General features: G+C 39.8%; 1 protein-coding gene across 1 annotated transcript in view; it reads right to left on the bottom strand.

Annotated features, from left to right (window-relative positions):
* RAPGEF4 (Rap guanine nucleotide exchange factor 4) overlaps positions 1-14,670 on the bottom strand; it is a 228,390-nt gene that overhangs the window by 123,013 nt on the left and 90,707 nt on the right. The window lies entirely within an intron of this gene.

The raw sequence follows: 14,670 nt of genomic DNA, 5'->3' as shown, positions 1-14,670 counted from the left end.
TTTTGTTGGTCCGTGTCCCCTAGAAACATAAGGGACCCTGAATTCTATAGGCTGTGTAGGTTCTCATTAACATTGACGTATCACCTTTATCCTGTGGTTAAGACATATGTTGGAGACGATATTTGCTGTTATAGCATTTTATAATTTAAAATTTAATCTTCCAGCTAGACTTTTGCAATATTACCAGATGGTACTTCTTTTTTCATAATCTTAGAGCACTGGGTTATTTGTTGGTCATTAACTTATGTCAGCATTTCTTGTTGCCAAGGCCTAAATTAGCTAAGCTAAAATCGTTCAGCCCTCAGCCTACAAGTTCTTGTATTTCAGCTTGTTTTACTTATGTCTATTACATGATTCTTCTGAATACTGATCAGTCTTTTACTTCTATAACTCTACAAATTAATTCACATACAATGAATATACACCTCTAGCCCGATATAACGCTGTCCTCAGGAGCCAAAAAATCTTACCGCGTTATAGGTGAAACTGCATTATATCGAACTTGCTTTGATCCACCAGAGTGCACAGCCCCACCCCCCCAGAGCACTGCTTTACTGCGTTATATCTGAATTCGTGTTATATCAAGTCGCGTTATATCGGGGTAGAGGTGTATATGATATAACATGTTGAATAATCATAACATTACACAATAAATGAATAATAAAAACATTGGCTACACATGTCTGCACTTGTACCAAAACAAAATAGGTATATTAATATAGACCTACTTTAAATGGCTGTTGTGATGATCAGGGTGAAATCCTGGCTCCACTGAAGTCACTAGGAGTTTTCGTCACTGACTTCAGTGGAGTGAAGAATTCACTCTTTGTGTTAGGTGAAAGGTACTACATAAAAGTGTCAGGTATTACTTTCATCTATGCTAACTCTTCAGCAATTTAGGTAATCATGGCAGGTTCCAAAATCAGGGCATTATCAATCTCTATGGAACAAGTATTAAAAATACTTCTGACTCTGGTTCAGATGAGGAGCTTATACAGCAACCTGGCCTGGCAGCAGAATGCAGTGATTTATCATCATCAATATAAGAGCAAAGCTTAATGAATTTGGTAGGTATCACAAACTTGATGTGATAAAAAATGCAAAGAGCACAGTGAATTGGGAGGCCTACTGATTTATGAAAGACCACATTGTCTGACCAGAGTGTCAGTGACATCAACTTTAGATATGTTTATTCATTTAAACAAACAGAAACAAGTAGTCAGGTAGGTTAAGGATGTAGAAAAAGGCGGTGGTTTTAGGATATTGCATAGTTAACAGAAACCCGTTAATGGTGGCAAGGATAAAACAAGTCCTCTTAGGAAAAACAGAATTTCTAATAGATACTAGACAGTGTCCAAAAGTTCCATTTCAACAAAGCAGTGGGCAATGAAGAGAAGGTGGAAATTAACTATAATGCACAATCTTCATAAATCACCAATATAACAGTCTGTTTCTCTGCTTTTCCAACCGACAGAAACTAAGGGCCTGGTATATCAATGTGTTCATCCAGTTTTACACCAATGTAAACTTCTTCCCATTTCTTTTGGAGCCGCACTGGTATACAACTCAAGCAACACAGAGATTAATCAAGCCACTAATACGTCAGGCTAATTAGATACATTGAGCCTTTAATTGGAAAGAAGAGATTTCCTACATCTAGAGTGCATAATGGGAGCAGAGAGGTGGCGATGGCGAAGAGGAACTGTTTTAAGCTAATAAACAAAAGGGGGTGTGTGTCAGAAACAAGACACTGAACTGGACTATGTAGCTCTGTGTGCCTTTGTTGGAGGAGCAGATCTTGTGGAAATAAGTCAAAGGCCTTTTCCTTACAGCTGTGTTCTATTAAAAAATCTAACCAGGGACCTGCATGAATAAAGGATAATAAAATGGCTATGACAAATATACATATCTCTCTGTTTACTTATCAGAGCTACATAGTCAGTTCTCAGTATGGCTGAGAAAAAGCTTGTGTAATAAGGTGCTGGAGCTTCTCTGAAATTAAGATATTTATCAACATGTTCTATGAGTTCTCGCAAGAGGAGGGAGGCTTCGTTGTAGGACAGAGCTACACTCTGTTTGGAGGGAGAAAGCTGTAGAATACAGTGATCTTATGAGAAGATCCCAGGCTACCGCATCACCATACATGCAACCAATTTTTAATTTAGAGGGAAATGAATTCTCAGTGAGGATATTCATTTCACTTCTTTAGGGAAGAACTAATGGCTTCATAAATACTTGCCATGTAGTATTGTAACACTGGAAAGCTATAGTCAAAAGCCTGACCTGCTCACATTTGGTCAGTACTAATGTACACATAGCAAAGACATTACTGTCATCTTGTTAGCTGTGGTCCTCCCAAAACCTCTAAACTATAAAAGTATCCATCAGACAGTCTCAACGATAACACATCCTTAGTTTGCAATTTCTCAATGGTTACTTTTTGCTTTGATGAGCACCATCAGGACTCTTCTTTCATGACACACACAGAAGAGTGCTGGATGCGGTTAACGCAAGGGGTTGGGAGGTAGGACTCTTGGATTCTAGCTCCAGCATTTGTGTATAATAATTACCCTTGGGAATCAGGTTTTTATTTAGTATAATCATATTTATGTGCCCTTCCCCATGATATCTGGTTGCATGACATACACTAAAAATAAGCAATACATTGGACCAAACACATCTCAGTGTAATTCTATTGATTTAAATGGTTTTATACCAGAATGAATTTGGCTGATTAAAATAACCTCCCCAAAACAGTCAATGGAAACCTTTCCCAAACACACCATAAGAAAAACTTCCCTAGTGATGACCTACAACGAAGCAAACACTTGACTAAAGCACTTGTCTGTCTATGTATCATCACCTAAGGAATTTTTTTGAGGGTGCTGGCTAGCTTGATATTTGTAAAATACTCCAACTTCTTTGGATGAAGGGTGCTAGCAGAAGTGCTAAGCAAAATACTATTATGATGATACTGAATTTCTTAGGGGACAGACATACACGAAAATACATAATTGGAGTGATATCCTTTTAAATATACATCATTAGAACTCCAGTGAGATACACATCAGTGTCAGTGAATGTATGTACAAAGAGCTATTCATTTGATTCTCAAATAATACAAAAATGCATACATACATCTATGATGATTATACATTCAGTGTATTCACTGTAATGTCAGCACATGGTCTGAGACTTAATATTCATTGTCACATTCAGGAATGTTTGTCTTGACTGCTCCCTATCTCCCACACTTCATCTGCCTACTTAATCTCACTTCTATAAAACTTGTCCAAATAGGTTTTAAAAGAAAGATACTCTTCTCCTGCAGGATAAGCAAGAAGTGACTATATAATTTCCTGCTTTACCTACACATCTGGCGTGGTAGTGAGAACCACTGCAAATCCCATCAGAGACAGCAGAAAAATAGCTGAATATCGTTCTGTATGAAAGCATTGACTATAAAACCTATTAAATATTAAATAAAAGGTTAGCAGATTTCCTAGCAGAATACAATACTGTATGCAGGATTGGTTTGCTGTACAGCTATAGAGCACTGAATGATGGAGCCTTCCAACAAATACTGAATGATGAACCTCAATCTGCTTCTCTCTGCATTAAATGCAAACTGTCAAGGGAAATCTGGCAGGAGGCTTCCTAATCCAAATATACTGAATAATAACATACACAACATTTTTCAACAAATAACCTTCCACGAGTACCTGGCAAACAAGAAGAAAGGGTAAAATTTCCAAAAACACCTGAATGCTTTAGGAGCCTAAGCCCCATTTTCAAAAGTGACTCAGGCACTCAGGGATTGAACATTAATGCGTCTCCTATGTGACGAAGTCACTTTTGAAAATGGGGCTCAGGTTCTTAAGTCACTTAGGGACAGATTTTCAAAGGTGCCATAAGATACAGACAGGTTCCTAGTAGAATTTTCAAAAGCCACGAAGCACCTAACTCCCAGGTGTTTCTGAAAATCCCACTAGGCACCTAACTTTAAAAATCTACCGCTTATGCACTTTTGGAAATACTGGAACTTCACAGTGTGCCTGGGAAGGGCCATGAAAGAATGAGGTTACTTTGTTGGTACTGGTGTTTGGTTAAGTGCAATATAGTCATATTCAGGACCTAGAAGCAAATTTAATGTTTTATTCACAGGGAAGTTCAATGAAAGATATACTTGGAGGGGCCTGGAGGCTCCAAAGTGCTCAGCATTGGCCTAACTTGGTTCCCACTGATTTCAATGGGAGCAGAGTTAACCTAAAGCTGAGAGCTTTTGCAAATCCCACCTCCAACGTGGAAGAGCTGTTCATTGTGACTCCCATCTGGCAGACCTGCACTTTGGGAATTATGAGCATGAGGGCAAGAAATCTGACTCTAGAAGCAAAAATAGGGAGTGAGTCACAGGAACTATTGAGGGCAGGTAGATGACTAGGACCTTCAGCAAGACTGGGAGTCCTGTCCCCATTACTGGGTCAGCTGTTGGAAAGTCAGAGAAACCTAGTTTGACTTGGGCAAATCAAAGTTCAGAAGAGTTCTGCACAGAAAGGAGTGCCCTGCCCAGGAACATTGAGGAGACAGTAGAAGAAGTTTCTATAAGTGACAATTCTATTACAGCGGAAACAAGTTTTGTTCAGCTTCTTAGGCCAACATTTCTAGGCCTTCACATTCCTCCCAACCTCTCCTCCCCATCTCCATCACTTGTTCAGAATTCAAAATCTATAGTAGACATATCTGGGAATTTAAATTAATCTAGTAACTTATTCTACAATGTATTTTATTCCTAATATAGTTTCATTGTTTGTTGAGGTGTGATTTTTTTTTAAGTTTGTGATGGGATGGCTGCCCCTCACTGGTAAAGCAACCCTGGGGAGGTTGCACGGGAGACTGCCAATAAGGAAAAAGCTTGTAGTGCCAGCCGATTAGGAGAAGGTTTTTTGGAGGAGCCAATCAGGCCAGGCTGGCCCATATAAGAAGGGGCTGCAGAGCAGAGCAGAAGGTAGTCACTCCCTGGAGTTTGAGGGAGGAGAACTGGCTACCTAGAGGGCTGGAGCACCATGGACAGAGCAGTGCTAGGCAGGGTCAGCAGCGTATGAGGAAGCTCCAGGCTGATGGCTGCCCGACTGAGGCCTGGATACAAGGGCAGAGGAGAGGTGCCGGGGCTGCAGGGAAGTGGCCCAGGGAAGGAGACGGCGGAGTTGGAGGAGGGGCAGCCCGCGGCTGCCAGCTATAGGGTCCCTGAGTCGGAACCCGGAGTAGCAGGCAGGCCTGGGTCCCACCCCCACACTTGCCACTGAGGGGAGTGGCCAGTGTATGGACTGCAGTTTGCCACTGAGAGGAGCAGCTAGAACCTGGACTGCAGTTTGCCACTGAGGCAAGTGGTTGGACTGAGGACTGTCGGTCCCCTGGAAGGGGGGAAAGAACCAAGTGGGGCACAGCCGCAGGACTGTGTCCAGAAGAGGACGACGTGGTCCGGGGAGTGATGCGGGTCCCGGAGATGGAGACAGAAGTGATGATGGGTGAGACACCACCTGAGGAAGGTGCACTGACAACCCTGACCTAATTCCCAAGATGGCCAGCAGGCAGTGCCACGGTGGTGAGTCGAACATCCCCGTTACAAAGTTTTACAAAATTAAGAAAGGGAACACTTCATACCCAATGTCAGACACACCTAATGATGTACCAAAACTATTGAGGCTATTCTTCACTGGACACTATATCATACATCCTGCTGCTATCCAAGGACAATAGGTGAAACCCTTGAGATTTCCAGGAGGATCAAAAACTACCATAGAACTGTGCAAGTCTTCAATAATGAAGCCCAACTGGCCTGATTTGGGATTTTGTTACCTATCTTAAAGTCAAGCTGAGTCTGCTGAAAAAGGGTTGCTGCGATTCACAATGCCAATCCTGAGGTGAGTTTCAGACAAACCTTGAAGGGTTGCTGGAAAACTCATTCCTGGCTGTCCAATGTCACTCTACGAGAAGGTCACAGGTCATAAACTGTGAGAATATCAAAAGCTGATTGCTAGGATCAGGGAGTACTAGGGGATTGACTGCTCCTGGAACACACATATGGACTTTTCATAACGCAGTGTTAACTAGACAAGGTCATCAGAGCAGTACTGAATAACATTATGTAAGTCTGGCAATAGAAGTTCTGTACCATGTCCTGTCCTGTACCATGAATAATATCACTTAAATGAATTTTTAAAAATACCTATCCCCCATCACAGAATAGGGCCTTCTTCAGCAACATTTCCAAACTCTAGCCTTTCTCTGAGATATAGCTTAAAGAGAAACAAACCTCCCTTACTCTTCAAGAACGCACACATTAAGAACTGAAGCTGCTACAGGATCCCATAACCTTGGCACTCACTTCCCCTCCCCTGAAAAGTTTCTTACCTTCCCTCAGCATATAATTTCTAAATTTAGGCTACAATCTATTTGCAGCAGAGAATTTGATCACATTCTGTGATGAAGTGCAACATTGTAAGTGGGTCTATCAGTCTCAACTTGTGTAACTTACATGCAGAAGGACCACTGGATGGTATAAATTATACCAGCTTGACTCCATTGCAATGCCCTTACACATTACCTCTGAATTTGGCCCAGCTATGGTTCTGCATAAATAATAAATGAAAGTAATACACAGAGTATAAAATTAATAAAAACAGAGTACCTGGCAGCAGATTCCATGATAGCACATGGTTTTTACAACTTATATCTAACAACAGTCCCATAAAAATTCTTTCAGTGAAAAAATACCCAATGGGAAATTAAAACAGCTCTCCATTACCTAGCTCTTGGAGTGCAGGCTTCTTTGGCAGTACATGTAACATTTTAGAATCTCTCACTGAACATTCATATCATTCAATGAAACAATCTGATAACTAGCAGCCAGGAAAGGAAAAGGTATTTCCAGTGCCACAACATGGAGTATGTGATTATTGCTTAATTAATATAATAATTTGATTGGATGGTCTTTCCTTCTATTAAAATAGAGGCCCCTTGCCACTGAAAGAAAAGCTAAGCAAATAGTTGACTCCCATCCTCTTTGAATTGTCACACAACATCTAATTTTCACCAATTCGTACACACATGAACACGGACTGCCAAGTCCAACTGGCTTTCTTCCACCTTACAGAGCACACAAGTGCCTCAGACTCTGGCTGGCACTACCGTTCCATGGCCTTCTCACAAGGAGTGTTTAGGTACTGTATGTTGCCTCCTTTCTTCCCAGAGACTGAATATGTCACTTCCAAGACGTGCTCAGATTCTGGATCAAGAGCACCTAGGAATTGGCAGCTGTCCTTTAGTTTTAAGTCTTCTATTTCGTAGTAGTCTACATTGCTCTGTATCAACTCAACAGCAGAAATATATTCAGAAAACAAAATGTTTCAAAGGACACATTCAAGGTTGACAAACCCAGCATTCTTTGCCACACACACAACCACAGGGCCCAATTATGGAACCCTTACCCCTGAAAGGAATCCCTCTCATGTGAACAATGATTATAAAATTGGGCCCAGGCACACAAGAAAAGGAGATATTCTCCTCTTGACATATGTATTTTACATAAATTCGAAACCATTCATGCTATTGGGAGTTACAAAAATGGAGAGGTGAATAGATTCCAGTTATACTTTTGTTTATAGACTGGCCCAACAGTTAAATTCCACACCACGATCAGCCCCTAAAGTGGGCTGCAACAGAGTTAAAGTCCCAGTTGCACTGTAAGACAACAAACCTAGCAACCATTTCCCCTGCCTGCTCTATTTTAGCACTTTCTATAGAGCAAATCACTGTGTGTAAGCACCACTCTGTCCCTGTGAGCCATACAATAATGGACAAGAATTTAGGTCTCTGGGCTCTTTCAAGATCAGATTTCCATCAGTTTCAGGACACAGGGGTTCAGAAAGAAAGGGGCAGATAGAGCAGAGGAATGGTGTGACAACTGCATGCTCATATTGTACATACACTCATGACTAAAATCACCACAAACCCAGCATCCTCTTTTGATGTTGGTCTGAGTTTTTCCCATTACTGGAAAGAAATTTTAAAACCACACATTTAATGTGTGTCTTTCGTTTATTTCCCCCCCAAATTGCATCTTGTTAATCTTGACATTATGTCAAAGATAATAATGAATTTATTAATAAAATGGTTCCCCATTCCCCCTCCATCAACCCACCAAAACAATGATAAAATAATCCACCAGTTAAATAATCCACAAGTTCACTAGTCAGTCATTTATAAAGAGACAGACACAGGGCACCAATTTTAACACTGCTGTCATTTTTAATCAAACACTGACCCTTAGGCTTCAAGGAAGATATTATCACTTTGACAAGCCCATTCTTAAATAAACAAAACAAAACTTTGCTTGATTTAACAGTTAACATCTTAAAAGTATAAATAGCAAGCAAATAATAGATTAAATAGGTTCTGAAAGAAGATTCAGCAAGACTCAAACTGTACAGACAACGATTCTTCCGGGGGTGGGGGGTGACATGAGGGGGCAAAGGGACGTGCATTAACTTTTTAAAGTTTGCCATTGTCAAATTTAGGGACAGCTAGCATGTGTGACAGCGCAGGTCATCCGCCGGCGCAGGCACCTTCAGACTAGGGGCTGCAAAAACTCAATGTCTCCTGGCACCAGAAGTTCCATGAGGAAATGTGACTTGTTCTAATTTTGGAATCTGGAAAAAAGACAGACATCAGGAAGGAAATTTTAAAAAATATATTTGGAAAAAAATCCTTTCAAAGAAAAAGGAAACTCAAGTCAGATACATTAGAATAATAGTAAATTAACAATCAAATTTAAGTATCATGCTGCTTTAGAAACAATATACAGATCCCTAGTCCCTCCATGGAACACAGAACATGAAATGATGGGTCTCATGCATCCTTTGGTTGCTCCAAAGCAGTGGTTCCCAGTCACTCTTACATGGACTGGTACCTCAGGCTTGCTTTTGTATGAGATACTCAAACTCTATCATAATAATGAGCCTTGGAGCTAGGCTCCAACACACCCGACTGTTCACCATCCATCTATGCTTCTCTCCCTATGCCTAAATAAAACTATCACTAATGTCAATGGGAGTTACATCTATAGAGGAAAAAGAGATGAACGAACTAACTTGTCCTTTTCATACTCCCAAGAATTTTTAAATACTAGAGAAGGGAGTGCTCCTGTGAAAATCTTTTCTGAGGTGTGAGGTTTTAATTTGTTTGTTTGACTGATACCAAGATCAGTCTACCCAAGACTTCTCTTCTATCATTGTAGGACCTAAACATTTGTCTGAGATTTGTTCTTAAACTTGCAGCTATAGGACTCTGTGCTGTGAGCCACTTGGAACTTGTAAGCTAAACATGGTCCAGAGGAGTCAACATTGAATGCTTAGAGCATTGTAGGAAGTGTAATTTATGGATAACATCCTTCCTTCTGCATCAGTACTGAAACCACCTTATCATGGTTTTAGGAGTTGCTGTAGTGTTGGGGATGACTTTTTCAGTTGGCATGTATGATTTATGTCCTGAGCACCAGTGGTAATTAGAGATACTATGGCTATCCCCACCCCAACTCCTTTTTGTCTTTTTAGACTAGTTTACCATGTCTTAGAGAAATATAAATGTGGCTAATTCTGCTGTAGTTTCAGCTGGATACAGTATTCTTCACTTCCCAGCCTAAATTTTTATGTAGTATTATTGTGTGCTCTTAAACAGTGGCCATATCTCATTTCAGTGGTGGATACATAATAATATAACCCAAGGTATAATAGCAACAATAGTTAGCACTTTCTGCATGTTCAGTGTGCTGTACAAACATCAACTGGTCCATCATCCCACCACTACTCAGTAGGGATGTCAGTGCTTTGGGATCCTTTACAATGAAAGGTGCTATACAAAGACAATATTATTAACCATCTTTTTGAGAAATGTTAGAGTACAATTTAAGCCAGAGTTTTCAGTCTCTGGCTTTCTGCAAACCTTTTCTGCAGTTGCAGTTTGAAAGCTAACCCCTGAGGTGGCTAACTGTCATGCCTGTTCAAATGGTCTGTAGGGTGAGAATCGAGATGGTGTCTCTTCCCACCGTTATATGAGACCAGGGTATGTTATCATGTGCATTACGGCTTCATGAAAGTACTGTGCATGGGCAGTTTTTGGTTTCAAATAATACTTAATAATTGGCCAAATCTGCTATCACTATTCATGTTTCGATATGAATATGTTATTCAAAATGTCAGGTTCATTTTAGTTTTTATAAAATAAATTCAGCTGAAATTGCACACATCGTAAGTATCTTTCACGTCAAATACACAGCAGATGAACCATAGGTCCAATTTCTCCATTTTCCCTGGATACTGTTTTGAAAATATGTATCTTAATTATCTTTATAGGCTACCAACATCAAATTGCTTTTTTCACAAGAGTCACTACAACAGACATCTTTCAAATGGGTTGGAATGTTTTGCACGGTTTGTGTTTAAAGCCTAGAATAGAAGAGCCATTCAAGCCTCCTGAATGAGTAACATACATGGCATTACCTCTCTAGAACGGCACTCAGCATATCAACTGAAAATATATCAGACACTAGGGTGATGGAGAATTTAGAAATGTATGTAATCATCATAAGAATATTACCCATCAAAATCCACACATCTATGATTTTTTTTTCATTTCCATCATATAATAGCAACAATGACCTCAGCCTAGGGCCTTACATAGGGATTAATGACTGGCTGGAATTAAGGGCCAGTGGTTGGGACTCAGGCTATCAACTCCTCCCAGCCACTCATTAATCCCAGGAGATCCCGTAGTCTCCTTTGAATCATTATTTAAAATTAAAAAAATAAAACTTTCTGCACAGATTTATTTATATATTTGTGTGAATAAAAATCCAGTGAGTTGGAAATAGAATATTTGTGTAGAAAACAGTATTGATATCCTACAGGAGTATGTTCAGTGGGAAACAAATGCTCCCATATTGGAAAGTAATGCAGGTCTGTACCTTTGAGCACTCCCTCTGTGAGGAAACCTATATTTCATTGATAACTTTCTGTTATTCTTCCACTGTGTCTGCTCTTCCTGAAACTAAATGGTTCACCCTAAGTTCAGCCAGATTGTTTCAAAATACTTTGAAACGCCACCACTGAAGCTACCTTCACATCTATGGAATCTGTTGACTGCTCAGCACTTTTGAAAGTGGTCATAATATTTATCTCAATGCTTCACAATAAAATATTTATTGTAGCACAATAACTGTATTATCTGCAAGATCTGGGCCTTAATTTGAAATATATATATATTAACTATTTTGATCCTTGGCATAATTGTTTCTCATTTTGCTTTAAATTATTAATTAAAGTAATATTTAATTTATACAAAGTGGAAGAGTGGGAACATGTTCCAGTCCCTTTTCCAATGAATATTAAATTATTCATTTATCCAAAGTTTCTAAAATATTGACCCAAAACTGATTTTTATTTCATTTTTTTCAGAACTGTCAGTGAAACAAAAAATCAGTTATTCTCACAGCTCAACTCTCCACCTATAATACTTAGTGTTAGTTTTCACCAGACTTCTTTTGGAGTAGACTGCATGTGCACTACAGACTTTTGTCAATGAAATTTTTATAAAATATTGGCTGTTATCCAGATCTGAGTCTCTTGAAATTGCAAAAAAAAAAAACAAAAAAAAAACCACCTTCAGATCCTGCCCTCTGGGTGTTTCTTTCCCCAGGAAACCACTACTCTGAAGAATAATCCATCTGACTAAGATGCAATCTGGAATGATGCCATTCACCACAGCAGTAATTCTTGAAATAGCAAGCAACAACTGGAACTGAAAAGAGATCTCTTTGAGTACTGGGCAATGCATACTATCGCCCCCCCCCCCCCCGAAAGCTGAACTCCATGTTTATATTCAAAAGCTCATTATTACAGCATATGCTGTATATGGAATAAAGAATTAATCAATTTAAAATACTGCTTTCATAATGTATAAAGAAGAGCGCTCAGTCTTATCTGTATTAGAGCAGTGGTAAGTGTGTAAGACAAGTCCAGATTGTTTGATAAGTCAAAAAACATACTGGGCCAAATTCTGCACTCAGATATGCACACATTATTTATTACACTGCTCTACAGCCAAAATGCTTCTGAAATAAATGTAGTCAAACTTTACTAATTCTGGGTCACTGAGAACGAAAATGATGCTTAAAATTGTTGATTGGCTCTAGTTTTCAAGATATGCTATTGGGTCAGTATATACGACCCTTGACTTGGGAATGGCGGAGGATAAGTGAGTTATAAAGGGAAGGGATCTCAATTTAAACCAGAAATGACTAAAATACATCTTTGACTGGATCTATGAATAAATCTATGACTGGGTTTGGACAGTACTTGCTTTTTAGGCAAAACAATGAATGATGCAATCTGAAGCTGGTATTGCGTCATACATGATATGAATTGCATCATGTTTTCCTAGAAGTCATGGATGATGCAATCATAACGAAGCTTACATCACTCTGCTGAACAAATTGCCCTATATCAGCTCTAGAAATCATACAGTGTCGTGCTCTCTTATTTGTCAGTGCTTGATTTTGCAAAGGGACACATTTCTGTTTAGCCAAAGTGAGCAGAGATGCCTCGTACTTGTGTGAACAGTGCAGATAACTTCTGCTATGTTTGTGGTGAAGTGACTTTTGCATCACAAAAGTGCAGTATAACCACTATGGTTAAGAAAGCCTATCACCTTTATTTTGGCTGCAAAATTGGAGATCAGGACAAGAGGTGGGCCCCACACATATGCTGCAACACTTGTGCAACAAATCTTCGCCAGTGGTTGAACAGGAAAAGGAAATCTATGCCTTTTGCAGTGCCAATGATTTGAAGAGAGCCAACAGATCATACCAGCAATTGTTACTTCTGCATGGTGCCTCCAGTTGGGAAAGGTGTGTCAAAGAAGAAAAACTGTGCATTATCCAAACATTCCATCAGCTATACGCCCAGTACCCCACGGAGAAGGACTGCCAGTTCCTGATGCACCAGAATCATTCTCACTTGAGTCAGACGAGGAAGAGGAAGAGGATGAAACTTCTGGTCCTGAACCATCAATGTCACAGGACCCACATTTTCTCCCATCCTCCTCCTCTGAACCACACCTCATAACACAAGGTGAACTGAATGACCTTGTCAGGGATTTGGAACTACCCAAGAGTAAGGCAGAGCTGTTGGGCTCCAGACTACAGCAGTGGAATCTCCTGGCAGGTGATGTTAGGGTTTCCATGTTCCGTGACCGTCAAAAGAATCTTGTCCCATTCTTCTTCATGGAAGGTGATCTTGTAGCCTGCAACAACATCGACGGTGTGATGGCAGCCCTCAACATCGTTCACGATCCAGATGAGTGGAGACTGTTCATTGATTCATCGAAGAGGAGTCTTAAAGCTGTTTTACTGCATAATGGCAATGTTTTGCCATCAATTCCAGTTGGTCATGCAGTCCATATGAAGGAAACCTATGACAACATGAAACAACTTTTGAGGTGCATAAACTATGACCAACATCAGTGGCAGCTTTGTGGTGATTTGAAGGTTGTTGCTCTCTTGCTTGGTCTGCAGACTGGATACACAAAGTACTGCTGTTTTCTCTGCGAATGGGATAGTCGTGCAAGAGATTCCCACTACATCAAGAAAGATTGGCCACTCCAACAGTCATTGGAGCCTGGGAGGAAAAGTGTTCAGCATCCACCACTTGTTGAATCAAGGAAGATTTTGTTACCACCCTTACACATCAAGCTGGGTCTGATGAAGAACTTTGACAAAACACAAGCAGCTTTCAAGTACCTCCGTGGAAAATTTCCAAGGTTAAGTGAAGCTAAGATAAAGGAAGGTGTCTTTGTTGGTCCTCAGATTCGTGAACTTCTTCGAGATGATGCATTTGACCATGCACTGTGTGGCAAGGAAAAGACGGCATGGAAACCCTTCCAGTTAGTGGCAATAAATTTTCTCGGAAACAACAAGACAGACAACTACAGGTTGGTGGTGGAAAACCTCCTCAAGGCATACAAAAGCCTTGGTTGTAACATGTCACTAAAGATACATTTTTTGCACTCTCATCTAGATTTTTTTCCACCGAACTGCGGAGCAGTGAGCGACGAGCACAGCGAGCGATTTCACCAGGACATTGCAACAATGGAGAAACGCTATCAGGGCAAATGGAGCCCATCAATGCTTGCAGACTATTGCTGGACAGTGACAAGAGATGCTCCATTTAATGAATACAAGAGACAAGCCAAGAAGTGCTGAGTAGACACTGAATAGGACTAAACTATGTACATAATAGTTTTTTGCCTTTTGTTTCATAATAAATTTTATTTATATAACCCTTTTGCTGATTTTTAAAGTGTTACATAAACAGGACAGGTGAAATATTATCATGTAAAGCAACCATAAACACATGAAAAGACCTAGGTTTACAATTTATGATTAAAACTCTACTATCTACACAATATACATAGACATAAAATGTAAAAACTTAAATATCTTAGAAACAGTAGCCAATCAGTTGTTTTAATTGTCATATTTGAATTCAGCACATCAAAATACATAATAAATAGCACATTTTATCTCTGAAGCAGACGACTTCTCAAAAATTGTAGACC

The sequence above is a fragment of the Terrapene carolina genome, unplaced genomic scaffold, assembly GCF_002925995.2.
Source record: "Terrapene carolina triunguis isolate 2854851 unplaced genomic scaffold, T_m_triunguis-2.0 Scaffold62, whole genome shotgun sequence".
NCBI classification, from domain to species: domain Eukaryota; kingdom Metazoa; phylum Chordata; order Testudines; family Emydidae; genus Terrapene; species Terrapene triunguis.
Note: the sequence above shows the minus strand (reverse complement) of the source record. Positions and strands in the feature narration are given on the sequence as shown.